The 14,281-nt window shown below is 36.3% G+C and overlaps 1 protein-coding gene across 2 annotated transcripts in view; it reads left to right on the top strand.

Moving 5' to 3' along the window:
* The first annotated feature begins 1,421 nt into the window (after positions 1-1,421).
* LOC110069313 (uncharacterized) overlaps positions 1,422-14,281 on the top strand; it is a 29,660-nt gene continuing 16,800 nt past the window's right edge. Inside the window, exons 1-2 of one of the 2 annotated variants that reach the window (XM_089286605.1) lie at positions 1,422-1,557; positions 1,679-1,714. The gene's annotated coding sequence lies outside the window, so the exon portion shown is untranslated. Of the gene's footprint in view, positions 1,558-1,678; positions 1,715-9,683; positions 9,847-14,281 lie in introns of those variants that run through there. The other variant, XM_089286607.1, reaches the window with a different exon arrangement.

The raw sequence follows: 14,281 nt of genomic DNA, 5'->3' as shown, positions 1-14,281 counted from the left end.
ACAAAACCCTGTTAAGTTTCATTTTTTCTACTTTTTTACGAGATTTAGCGATTAAGCGTAAGAAAACACGTAAAAGAAGGCATTCAAAACATGCATATGCCGCCCTAATTATGAATGTCCTCATTTACATGTCAGGGGGGGAAGTTACTTTTTTTGGAAGCCGACAACAAAGTGTAGGTTTTTGAGCCATTTTGTTCTGCAATAGGGTATACATTTTGACCATTTTGGTCTGAAATAAGGATTGTTTTGCGCTCTGACCTGGAGTTGGGTATGTTGTTTAGCTGACACTCTTTATTCTCTATTAAGGTTAGCGAATTTGAGGCATCGTCTCAATGTTTACGTAACATTAATGGAGGCATCTCTGGTTAACTGAGATCCGTATATCAGAGGCCTGTACTAATTTCGAAAGTATAATGTAGAGTTCAGAGCCGGGTTGTTCGAAAGCCGGTTAACGCTCACCCAGGATTAAAAGTTAACCGAAGTGTTTACTTTTCTTGTATAAAAATGTATTCCACTGTTTATGTTTTGTGTTGTTTGAGGTTATTCAAACTCAAAACAGAAATTGACTCCAAACAATATAAACAGGAAACCTCACCAAAAGTCACAAAACTTACAAATCGGGCTTTGAACAGCCTAGCCCTGGTCGGTGAAAGCATAACAAAAATCACGTATATATTTTGGTGTGAGTTAGGGGAAGGGTCTCAAGAAACGCGCGGCACGCTATAACCAAACCTTTTGAGGAGTACCCCCGGGTTTCAAGTAAGTACATAAATTTTTAATGTTTTATATATACACGAGTGCACAACCTTGTCACGAAATGGTATTTCTTCTTTTGCGCTCTTTGTGTTAATTCCACCCTAACCGATATACAAAATATGGCATTTACCTTTCCCTAAATTAAACTGTGGATTCCAGTATTAAACAGCATCTTAAATATTTAAATTTCCCGGAGATAAACGTTCGCCACATAACTGGCTTTTAACTTAAATTAAAAATTTAGCACACGCCATCATTCGTTCCTTCTTACTTCAAATTACGCGTTCTAAAACGTGCTTGACTTTTACGTTTTGACAGAACTCATAATTGTTTGCTTTTAAAAATACCCAATGGTGACAATGCTAAACAATAAAATGACAGTGTAAACTGGGGAATCTTGATATGTTTTTGAACATTCCTTATTAATGGCTGGAAATGTGATGGAGTAAATGAGGCTCTGAGCCTCCGGTGGTGCGATTTAGTAACGAACAAAGAGCTTATAGTGTAGGATACCAGAGGAAATATTTGTCATCAATTAATATATATGTAAATATATGATATGTGAATACATTTACTGCCGAGTATGCACAAATGGGATCTCTGTACTTCTGGTGCCATGTTGTGATGTTATGCCTTATTTCCCACATACGTCGAGTTAAGTAGAATATTCAATAAATATTTAATGAGTGATTGTCTGCAAGTGGTAATAACAAATTTGTTCGTGTATTTTTCCGGTCAGCAACGGATCATCGAGAGATACACATTTAAAGATCTCACTTGCCAAGCCGTATATCAACACGGGTAAGCATCGTTCATAACGCAATTCAGTGAAAACGCAAGCAACTATTGTACTGACAAGCTTCTTGGAATGAAAACAGTTCTTTGGTCACTGTTGTAGTACTGTTTGTTCTTGCTTTGTCAGGAGGCTGGCTTCACTGGATCACGATTACCAACCAAGGTGTGTAAACTGTTTTTACAAGTATTGTTCCTTAGTAAAGCTTTCCCAGCTTCGTGGTTTACAAATTTTTGATGACGTTCAAATGCTTGTGGAAAAATTGCGAAAGAAAGGCAGAAATGTGCCAAAGTTCGGAAAAATTCTTTGTTACACTGGATGCAATATGTCTATTGCATACGATGTAACAGTACAGTTGCTCTGAATCTTTTGTAATCGTGGTCCCAATCGTTTTAGTAATCATTTACAAAGAAGAGAAAACCTCGCAACTCAATCCAATCGATAATGTGCCGATAAAGTTTTCCTAAACTTAATGGTTCTGGATTTTCTTATTTAGTTGCTCCAGTCCAATGATTCTCCGTATCAAAGTCTAGCCCCAGATGGTTGCATTGTTATTTATCGCAGCAAAAAGCGACAGTACCAAAAGTGTTTCATATAAATACTATTCGCTGGATTAAAATTGCAGAACTGATACTAGTATAAGAAATTTAAAATAAAATGTAACGTTCGAGGCATTAATAATTAAATGGAAAAGAGTTTATAACATAGAGGGTAAAACTAATGAATTCGTTTCGTCCGAGACAGAGGACGTTTTTCTTTTCAAATTTGTCCTTCTAACGAGGGCGCTTGGCAACGGTGAAGAAAAGTACTTTGCTCGTTCGAGAAAGTTGACGATTACTTTTTTGAAGAATTAAGAGAAGTAAGTGAAAAGGTAAACATTAAAAAAATACTACAATGGAGTGGAAGAACGTCAACAAAATAACATGTACATAAACCTTAAGAAATTGTCGTTTATGTTGCAGGATTGGTTTTGAGTTTAAGCACACATTTCTCAACTTTCATATTCAAAAAAACTGCAGCATAAATTCACCCGGTATTTAAATTGTTTCGTGGCAAACTTTTCAAAACGATGAAGAAGTAAATAGGACGAAAGATGTATTATGAGCGCCTGTTTGTAGACGTTTATTAAGCGTTCCAAAGCGGCGTTATACGGGATGTTAAATTCAAATAATTTTGAGGAAACGATAGAAATCCCAATTCAATCCCGGCAATAGAAATGGAAACAAATTCACCGTAATTTGTACGTAATTGTAAAATTTCTAGTACCTTATTTTTATTTTCAGTGTAGAGTAAGACGTCGCTAACTGTGTTCAATAATTAGTCAGATCATTTGAAAGGCAACATCTGTCGAAATATTTCAAAGGGCTTCACATTTTTTCGAACTACGTATCTGGCTTCTAAAGCTACATTTATCGCAATATGTTCAGACCAAAATTACCTATTACACAGCCATACTATACCAATACTGTAGCAATTACAATTTCTTTTTAAAATACATTGACCGAAATACGTTTAGACAAAATAAATTTCCACAGTGAAAACAAAAAAAAAATGTTGAATGAATAAGAATACTAATGGCATCGTGAAATGTCATCAGTGTTATGTCTCAAAATAGTAAATATATATAACGATAAAAGTTAACATGCAAAATTATTGCTAACTATACAATGTTAAGAGGAATTACTACTGATATTACCCTGTTTAAGAATCTCAAAGTTTTCTTTTTTTATCAAAGTAACATAGAGAATTATTAATAATTAATAATGCATCGTATATACATTATTTAAAAAGCAGCAATGACAGTGGCGAAAAAGTAAAACTGGATGTTTCACACTAACGACACAAAATATTTTCTTTCACAAGAATTCCATGCTTTTATGAAGACTTAGTGCTGATCTGTTATTACGTGATAAACTTTTCTGTACCAGTTTTGTTTTTGAAAATTTGCTAAAAGGCGTATTTTCTGGCTTGTTAGGAGTAGTCTACAGTCCCAAAAGTACCGTAGAAGTCCGAAGGTAGCGGCTCCCCGAAAGTAGCGTTATTTTTTTAACCTTCCTTTTGAACCCCGAAAGTAACGGTCCCCCGAAAGTAACGACCCTTTGAAGAAGTCACTTAAAAAGAGAACCTCTCTGAAGCGGATAGAACATCTTAACTGCAGGACTGGACAACTTGAAGAGTTATTTGTGATTTTATTTCGAACATAACTGAATGTTTCTTGAAACTATGATGTATAAGCTGTGTTTGTCTGGTGACAGAATGTTACATGTCAAATGTTACAGTGTAATAATTGCACTGCGTTACGATGCGACCATTTTACTGTCGCCTTACATGTAGTACCAACATTTGGAGCATTTTTGTTTATACAGTCTGTTTTGCTTATGTGGGTAGTTAGTAACATAAATAAACGGAACTTTTAGTTTCATGATATGCGTCCGCTTTGACTGAAACGACTATGACCTACCGTACAAACGTTTTTTAACCATGCGAAAGTAACGGCTTCCCGAAAGTAACGGCCCCTTTTGCTTGCTAAATCCAAAAGTAACGGGGGGCAGTTACTTTCGGAATTCTACAGTGAGACCTAATTATTCAAATCCTTTTCCTCGCTCCAAAAAGAGAAATATTTAGAGGAAATTACCTGGCAGCGCGGAGATGCGAAATTTCCCTTCGAGTGTTGAGAAATATTTGAAGGATAAGAAACACGATAGCCTCCATTTGGCTCGAAAATATGCTCGGATATTTATTCAAGAATTAAAGCCTCATATGACACAAATAAATGTTATTAGCATCGAGGATTCGGATAGAGCTGTTTTTGTTGTTTTTTTGGCTAGTTTTGCTGTTTAAAGAGAGGAGGAATTTTATACGGTTTAGTCAAAAAGATATAATTCCCGGGATAATTGTATTGTACAATGAATTATATTCTTTTCAACATCTCAACATAGGATTCATTCTTAAAATAACCCTAAAATTTTGCGAATTTCAGTTTCGATATTCTTATAAAATATTTAACAAATAAAAAAAGCCTCGATTGTGCTCTGTTCTGTTGTAAAGCACGCTTTTCCCCAAACGAGGAAAAGTGGCGTCAGCGAGCTCTGTTGTCTGATAAAACACGCTGAAATAAGCCGATCACAATCCTTGTTAGAATTGTTCAAATTATTTGATTGGCTAACGAAACGGCAGCTGTCAATCACAAACTGAACTTCAGCTAAGCTGTCAGTTTCGAGTGGCTTTGGAGAGAAAAACGACGCCTTCAAAGTTCACTTTTTAGTTTAATTTTTAAATAAGGATCTAAAGGTTTCTAGTCCAGAGGAATCTGGCCGCATTTTGACTCATGAGAACGTGTACTTTTCAAATGGAAATTAAGAAACAAGGAGCTCAAAGCTTGCGAACGAAAATGCGAAATATTGAGTTGTATTTGAAAGGAGCTACAGTTATTTACGGCTTACAGCCGCTTGCAGACGCTTGCAGCAAGATTGCCTGAACTAGCGTCAAAGTTGGAAAGACAAGATTGCTTCCACTGGCTCTACTCCGAGTACAGGAGAGAATATTAGAGCAAGCTCTCAATCGTCGAGTGAGCGATGACACGAAATTGTCGAGGTTCACTTCGCTGAGATGACCGGAGATCGCTATAGTAAGCAAACGAGCGTTTTACAGTGCGCGTAAGTGTTGTTTGAATATTTTTTACATAAATAAAGCTTCTCATCGTAAACAGAGACAGCTCGATTGGTGTTTTCTGTCGTTGTTTTACTTCTTAAGTATAATTTCTGCCTTCGTAACAAATATGTCTTTTATTAAAGGTTGAGACTTTTAGCACAGTTTTAACACTACTGTTGTTCAATGGTCTCCGTGCTGCAATATTTACTGCAGACAAATAGCTCGTTTTCATTGCGTTTGTCTGAATCACAGGGAATGTTTAATTTGGGATTCCGAGGCAAAAATTTGAAAGCCAGTTTACCGTCATCAACCCGTGCTCTGTTCTCTGATAAAGCACACTGTTTCAGCCAATAAGAGCGCCTGTTGTACGGAAACTTTATTATAAATTTTATAAAAAAGAGTGTATACAATTAGACGCAATATCATTTCGAAACATTGAAGTATCATGGCAACACTGATTATTTAAAAAGCAAGCAATGAATCGACAGCACAAAAATAAAAACTGAAAACTAAAAAATTAAAACCTACTCTCCAGCAGGTTAGCAAACTGAGAACTTCGAATTCCTGTGCACTTCTGGCAAAACACGTGCAAAAACTGAACTGAACACTAATGAACTTTTCTATGAAATCGATTAAATAAGTCAATCAAATTGTTAGCGTCATTGTCAATAATTAATAATGTTTGGTCAAGGTAACCCATGGCAACGTGAAAATAACACGGAATCTTTTAAAAGGCTTGTAATGTATAATCCCTGCACATGGATTAACAGATTTAATTCCGCCAAGAATAACTGAACTCATGAAAAAAAATTATATTCCCATGTATTGTTTCCTTAGTACAATATATGTACAAATGTCGAGCTAATTTTTGGAAGTAACAGGGAAAGAGCTGTTCAAAATGGCGGCTGTTCAATTCAAAAAGTGACCACGTGTTTTGGCTGCTTTCTTCAATTTTGGTAGGATATGCTGCTGTTTTCTACAAATCTTAATTTTCATAATTACCAGATGGCTTCATCTCGTGCTTTGCCTTGTCCTTTTTTAATTATGTTCGGAAAATATTGTTCTCACCGCATAAAGGTGGCAAAAGAATTGGTTAACCCTGAAAAACAGAGCCGCTTATTTAAGTTTCTATGACGTCACGAAGTAAAAGTTTGCACCAATTCATTTTTTTTTTTCACTTAAAGCTAACGGATATCAACTGTTATCCCAAAACCAGGACGGAATTAACAAAACAAAAAGAATTACTTCATCCCTGATTAAAATATTTTAATTCTTTTATTGTTATTTTTTTCTCCTTGCGTAAGCGGTTGGACTTCAACAAATCCCTCGGTCTGATTGGTTCCGGGAGCGGGAGGAATTTTCCACATGGCGAAATCGTCATGTCTATCTATTTCCGTGAACGAATTAGCGGTAATCATCAATTCTTTGCCCTTTTACACTTCCATCGACGATTAATCCACATTGTAGTTTTTAGTAAATAAAATGGATTGTACGTGCAATTAGCAAAACAGGCATTCTCGGTTTCACTTAAATAAAGACCAGCAAATATTGATGTTGTCAAAAGCTTTGGAGAAGTTGTGTTCCTTGCACGAATAAGCAATCCACGACGCAGGTAAGACAATGCATTGATATGTAAGGTTTTATGATCCAGCAAATCACCAAAAAATAGTTTGCCGTTTTACGGGAAGCTGTGAGTGGGGAAAGAAATAACCGTACGAACACTCACTTATTTTGGATTTTCTTCTCAATAAAGCAATTGTTCCGTTAAGAGTTTTACATTTAAACCACCAAAAAAATCGCCTTGTGTGTCGCTTCTAGTCATTGTCTGAATGCATAGCCCCGAGCCAAATTCTAGCGAACGTAATATACCAAATGTCGAAAGAAAATCGTTATTGCAATATGATTTTGTCGAAAGCTTGTAACTGAAACCTGGCATGTACCGGCTTTATTACGTTGAGTGAGCCGTATCCATGTTTTTTGCTCTTGGGCCTGGTGAAATTATTTACACCAGTTACTGGTTTCGGATTAAGTTGACTCTGACAAATTATTGTTTGGTAAAAATCCAGAAAAAGTTTGCTTGATCTGGATTTACTGTTGGTGATGAAAAATAATATAAAATTGGATAACATATAGATTTAGGCAAGCCTAAAAGCGCAGCTCTAAAAAAATTGTTCAATTGCAAATATATCGCAAAACAAGCCGGGCTATTCTAAACCTTAGCTTTCGAAAATTAGATTTTAACTGCAAGCAACTTTGCTAGAGTTTTGCATATGCACTACAGTGGAAGCTCTCATAACGGACAATCTCGTAAGCGGACAACTCTACGTGCGACCGCCATCACAAAATCCCGTGCAAACGTACTTTGAGGGCTTACGATTTAGACTTTTTCTTTGTTTTTAGCTTCCGTAAGCGGACACCCGAAAGGAGGTCCCATGTATATCGCATAGTATAGCAATTAGAACTGAAGTTAGAATGAATCTGTATACCGCATGGTAAAGCAGTTATCTGTAGACAGTTATCGCCATTATCAAAAACAAAAAAAATCATTTGAAACGGTCAGTTTTTGTGCATACTTAATGTTTATTGTTAGCTTGGCAAGCTGCACCTCTATGGCACACGCGGAGATACTAAGATATGGGCGAAAATAATTTCCGCGCATGCGAAGAAGTGCAGCAGGATGGAGGTTTCGTTTTTTCCGACCCTCTTAATTTATTCTACAAATAATTTTTACCAGGTTTATGACAACCTTATCGATAAACTTGATAGTTTGAGAAAAGTGAACTGATCAACATGACACGACCGTGGGACAAAGAAAAAATCGGAGTCCCAGACAGGAATCGAACCATAGTTGTCGATAAGATCGATGTAAAAAATTCACCGGCAATTGATAATGATCGATCGTTCAGCAGATTCACTTAAGGTATCAGCCACCCTTCAGGACCGTCCGCGCGCGGATCGCTGTAGCGCTTTCGTTTTTCATATAAACCCCTACAAACCACACATTCTCTGAAAGCTTAAGAGTTCCAAATTATGGCTCATTCCTTTGAAAATCTCAAAATCGTAAGAGATAGCGTAATTGAGACGTTTTCTGCGAAAGCATATGTCTGTGTAAATTCAACTCCAGTCCCGCTAAGAATGAGCGGAAGAGAACGATAAACGTCGCATTTGCTTCTTGACACGTTCTTCTAAAAAAGCGTTTCTTAGATTTTTGACTCGTGCTTTTGTTCTTTTTTAACAATGGGATGAAGTCAGAGGAGACAAATCATCAGCACTTCCTTTGAAAAAATGAAAAAAAAAATACTTATGCGTTGTTTAGGCTCATTTATTTTGCAAGATTTGTTCAAGTCTCTTAGTATTTGCTTTCGAGGGACAAAATACGATACTTTCCGTGAACATTTTGCTTACTTGCATTCTATATTGTGACGCCGGGCCCGGCTGTGATTAGAACTGTTTGCAAGCAGTAGGTAGATTCTTATCACGGTTATCGTATTATTTGTCCTCGTACGTTTTTCTTCGGAGACGCCGTAGCTTTACTTCGAGAAAGCTATACGTTTCTCTTAGATACACTCTTATGTTTCTTGCAGCTATCTGATCGAGCTTATGTTTCTCGAACTCGGTGTATAGATTTATTCCTCGTTTTGGTCGTTCTAGCACCACATGATTTGCAAATGTTATTGTTAGTATCATTATCATTATCATTATCATTATTATTATTATTGAAATGTTGTTGCTTACGCGCAAGTCTGTTGACTGTTTTGCGTGTTGTAAATGCGTGTTGCATATGCCATTGTTCAGCTTAGTTACTCAAAATGACAGGACTTGTCAACGGGTAATTGAAACAATTAACGTGTAGTAAACTTCAACGTCCAATAACTTTGCATTGAAATAATATTTTTTTTTGTGGAATTTTCTTTAAAAGAAAGCTCTTGAAAAGCTTTATCTGAACATCTCGAAAATACAAATTTCGAAAATTCACACTTTGAACCCTGGTTGATACCTTAATTCTTTTATCGATTACTGATATATTGCTATTGAAGAACATTAGAGAATATTTCCCAGTGGAAATCTTCCTAGTCAATACAAAGGAAAGGCATGTTTCATCACCTTTACAATAAACATAATAAATCGCCTGATTGAATGCCCGAGAAACATTTTGACTGGTAACCATGTTTTAGGCATGTGAGAAGCATTTACTTCGGCGGTGGTTTTCAGTTGAATATATTGTTCCAAAAAAATAAAATTGTCATAAAAAGATTGCTATCGCTACTTTCTAAGTAAAATGCATCTATAACTCGCAAGTCAATTACTAGAAAGTCATGGGCCTTGGTTTATACATTATTTAGTTGTCATCTCATTGAATATCTTTTTCAAAAAAAAAAAAAAAATCATCTAAATAGGAACTGAACAAAGGCGCCATTAGTACATACCATTTGAACAACCAAAAAAAATGTGCATTTTCATCTTATATGGCCCATTTCCGAGTTACTTTGTTGCTTCTTTGTCAGAGCGAGTCCTGGTGCAAATCCTTACATATGAAAATGAGTTTGATTTGTATGAACATGATACTGCAGGCAAAACACATTTTTATCTGAAATGGTTTTCCAAGCGGACGAAGATTTCGACTGGTTTTGACACAGAAGCAAAAGGTAACTCGGGAATGGCTTATTGTTGTTATATTTAAATTACCTTTTATTTGCAAAAATGAGTTGGTTTGGATCAATTTTGGCAATACTATTGTAAAAGCGAAAGACAGCAACGATGTTAAGTTTTGATTAAATGCTCTCTGTTAGAAAGCGCGTCGAAAAGCCGTACTTCAACAACTCATTGGGAATCACCACGAGCTTAGTAGATGTATATGATGAAGTAAATTTACATATTAACAATCATAAAAAGCGAGCTACTTCCTCTTCTCCTTCTCGTAGTGTTTTCTAATATAAAAAAAAAAAAAAAATAGAAACACTTCGCTGGCGAAAGTTTGGGAGAATTCACTCATAAAGCTTTGACGTGGAAACACTCGCCGGCCTGGTTCTCGTGCCCCGTCGTGTGCGCAGCACTCTGTCGTCCCGGTATTGTGGCGCATTTTGAAGGCTAAAACGGAAAATTTGGCTGCCTGGCTTAAATGTCTTTTAGCCAACTAAACTTTCAACGCTACAAACAAGCCTTATCGAACTTTCCTTTTACGTGTTTTATAATTTTTAAAAACTCAAATCGCATGATTTGAATTTTTTTGCCAGCCTCGTGTATTTTCATTGAGGGAAAATAAAAGCCATTCAATTTGTAAAAGCTCGCATGATTGTTCAGACTGTTCGGTTGTCTGGTTTTTTTTTCTTATTTTTTTTTCATTTTTATTTTCTCAATGCCCTTAAGTGATAATAATAGTAATACAAATATACATTGGCCCTTCTCATATTAAAATCCGTCCGAGTCGGGCCCAAAAACATATTTATGCCCGCGACCTTAACATAAACTGTATTGTTTTTATTAGATAATGAATTTCGACATTTCTACCGTGATAGCCAACTATACTGTATGTATTGAACAAACTATTTCGCATAGAAATCGAGAGCAAATAATCTGATTGTTTTAGTATAAATCTATGCCTCGACTAGCTAGGGAATTGTTTAACTCCTCTTCACAGAAACCTCGAAACGAAAGGAGGGGCGGCCATTTTGTTACCAACCCCACAGTGCCGGATATGTCAATATCTATAAGAGAGATCATCCTCTCGTGATATCTACAACAGAAAAGATACACTGTAGCGTAACCAGTAGGAGAACGGTTTTCGTGAAAGAACGCTAGTAAACTCAAACACGAAAAATGTTTTCTATTTTTTAGTTAACAATTGACGCGCGCTTTAGGGTGCATCATGAAGTTATGACGCAAGAGGGAAAGAAGAGTAAGAGTATATGAACGTTAAGATCGCTGCGGAGTAACCAAAGTTACTGTAGCGTGCACGGCGCGGGATAGTTTGGAGTTCCTTTATATTAATCATTCTTCGTCCCGCCTTTGACCCTGTGTTTAAAATGAGCCGCTTCCTAAACCGTCTTTCGAGGACATCAAATTTTTCTCCGATCTTCACACAAAATGCAAATTTGCTGTACGGTGAAAACCCTTCACCAGTAACACCTTATTTTCTAACACCGTTACTTTAAGAGCTTTCACAGATTCTACAAGATCAATGGAAGAAAATGTCCTCGCCTAAGCCATAGTTAACTATGCCGAAGCCAACTTTGAAAGTCGAACCGTGGAGTAAAAAAAAAAAAAAGAAAGAAAGAAAAAACCACCGCACCAGCGCAGGAGAGCGCTACTGTCCCTTTGAGTTGAGCGGAAATTGTACTGATTTGGGACAATAACGGGATAGCAATAGCCAATAACGCGATAAAGGTAAAAGCCTGCATTAGAGGTAAACCGGAGGTACTTGATGTCTGTTTACCAATCAAAACACAATCCTTGGAAACCAGCAGATTCCTCATTTATTTGAAAACTAATTGTTCACGCCTATACAATGGACGAACACGCAAAATTACCATGTACTCGGAACATGATTTCTAATATGATTTTTAATATTTTTAACACTGATTCGTGTTGATCATCTCGCCATTTTTACATGGAGCAGTGCGAACAAACACGCTGTGTTCTTTCTTATTTGAGCTATATTACGGTTCATCTTAAATTGAATTAAGCCCAGCTACCTTATGAAAATTGAAATTTATATTGTTGACATTTGACAGTTGGCTGGTCTAACAAATACATATAGAAGCAAATCTTAAAATTATGTCGCTCAAATTATACAGCAAAATAGGTCCACAGTGATAAGACTCTAGTGAGAAATTCAAAAGATATTCGCTCCCATAAAACCGTGTGCTAGTCCCTGCGCAGTTATTCAGAGTTTTGATCATTTGTCCTCTAAAAACCTCGATGTCTTTTTGTGCAATAAATGATAATTTTGTCACTAATTTTTATGTATAAGTATTTCTACCCTGGATTTCTAAATAAAATCAAGTCACCCGAATTTTTTCGTATCATCGCCATCACTATAAAGGTGCTAAACGATACACGATTCCCACGCAATCTGAGTGCTGTTTTTGTGTGCGGTGATGGATAATTTTCACTTGGGATCGCCACAATCGTAGCTATAGTTGAAAACCATCTGGCCTAGGTAAATGATGGAAACAATGCTAATTTTCCGATGACTAATTTGCATTCGGCTTATATCCCGCCTGTCCTTTTTTAAATAGCCGAAAATTTCTGTTCACAGCAAATAACAAATCATCCTTAAGCAAAATTTGTGTCCATCACAATGATCGTGTACAGATGTAAAAGAAGGAATGGTTAACTACAATTATTTGAGTTTTTAAGAGTGAAACGGTAAGTTCAAAGTATTTGTATTCGTAGACAGCTGACAATGTGTTTTGCTCGAAATGCTTTTCACGTATATAGTCGGAAACGAATTGAAAAGGACCCTTCGCTGCTTCATCGCTTGAAGATACTTTGTAAAAGATAACTTTGATGCGAATTATTCAATTACATATTCTATGTTTCTGTAGCTTTGTATAAACACTCCGCTTCATTCTTACTCTCAAGTCTTAATCCCCCCCCCCCCCCAAAAAAAAAAATTAAAAGAAAAGAAAAGAAATATTCAGAATTCTTTTTGCGATAGAGGAAATTAGTAACTGAAGACGGCTAGATATATCATTACTGTCATTATGATCCCGAAATATTTTCTGTAAATTCAAGGCCAAGATCGTTTTTTTCCCCGAAAACGTTAACTGTGTAGTGACATCGGAAACTTGCATTTAACAAGATCGGTGCTCGGTGCGAAGAGATATCGAGCAGCTGGTTTTGATTTTTTGTAAATGTTGATTTTAACTCGGGTGAAATATTAAATTGCAGCGTGCAAAATGCAAGGTCCCTGAAAGGAATAATGAAATACATTTTTGCAAAACTTAGCCATCTTATTTAAGAAAAAACAAACTTGGTCATAATTGAGAAGATTGCCGCTGAACTTACGATTAAATTAAAGATCTCGTTGTGGCAACTCAAATAAGGTGATTGAACCTTGGAGTATTTATACTTTATTTCGCTTTCTAAGCTAACCTAGTAAGGCTGCCAATCTCGTAAACTTTCATTTTACAAGAAAGTCTACTGCAGTTTTGACTTTCGCACGTTGCTTAAGGCTATGTTGCGTTACTATGGCAACCCAGTTAGTCATATACCAACTAAAAAGTTGGATAGTTTTCCATCTTGTTAGATTTTAGTTCGGGTTCGTGGAGAAAAAATTTCTGAGAAACTCTAACACAAAGTATTAAAGATTTAACTGACAATTTTTTTTCCACATCACGTCCCAGAACATATTAAAACTCCTCATGTTTTGTTTTCTGTAACCAGCGACTGTTTTCCTGTTTTCTGATCGACAATGAGGTTCAAGATATTAAAATCGTAATGACTGGCTCGTTAGAAATCGATCGTTTGTGGAACACACAATGAAAAGCTTATTTATATGGCAGATCTGTCACATTTTCAACATGGCGGTAAACTGATATGACAGTGGGCAACTGGCCAATTTCGATGGGGGAATAAAACAAAATATATACAAATATATTCATAGCTTGACCTCGATATTTTTTTGCTTTATTATCCGAAAACTTGACGCCTAGTTAGACTTTTGATATATCGAAATTGGTTTATACAAACTTATAATAATCTTGAGTTGGTTCCTAATTTCCTAATAAAACCAGTAGAAGTTATTTGTTGACATTTGGGAGAATATGGAGGATTTCCTCATTTTAATTTCTTGCAAGCTGGTATGTTATTAAATTTTGAACTACGGAGTGATCTTCTAACAATTTCCCTCAGTTACCGGTCGCATACAAAACTGATTTGGGGTAACTGTGTGTTTCTACGATTTTCCCTCTCTTACTGGGAAACTATTTACAAAATTCGCCACGATAAATCCAGAAATAACACCGAATGCAGGCTAATCGAAAAGCATTTGAAAATACTCAGTTGCAGTCTCTACTCATTTTGCACGTCGCAGCCAAGGGTGGAGATTCGGACTTCGAATTTAGTTGTGATAAACCA

Source organism: Orbicella faveolata, unplaced genomic scaffold, assembly GCF_042242905.1.
Source record: "Orbicella faveolata isolate gen_17 unplaced genomic scaffold, um_ofav_v1 contig_14, whole genome shotgun sequence".
Taxonomy (NCBI): Eukaryota; Metazoa; Cnidaria; class Anthozoa; order Scleractinia; family Merulinidae; genus Orbicella; species Orbicella faveolata.
The sequence above is the reverse complement of the archived record's forward strand: the minus strand, read 5'-3'. Positions and strand labels throughout refer to the sequence as shown.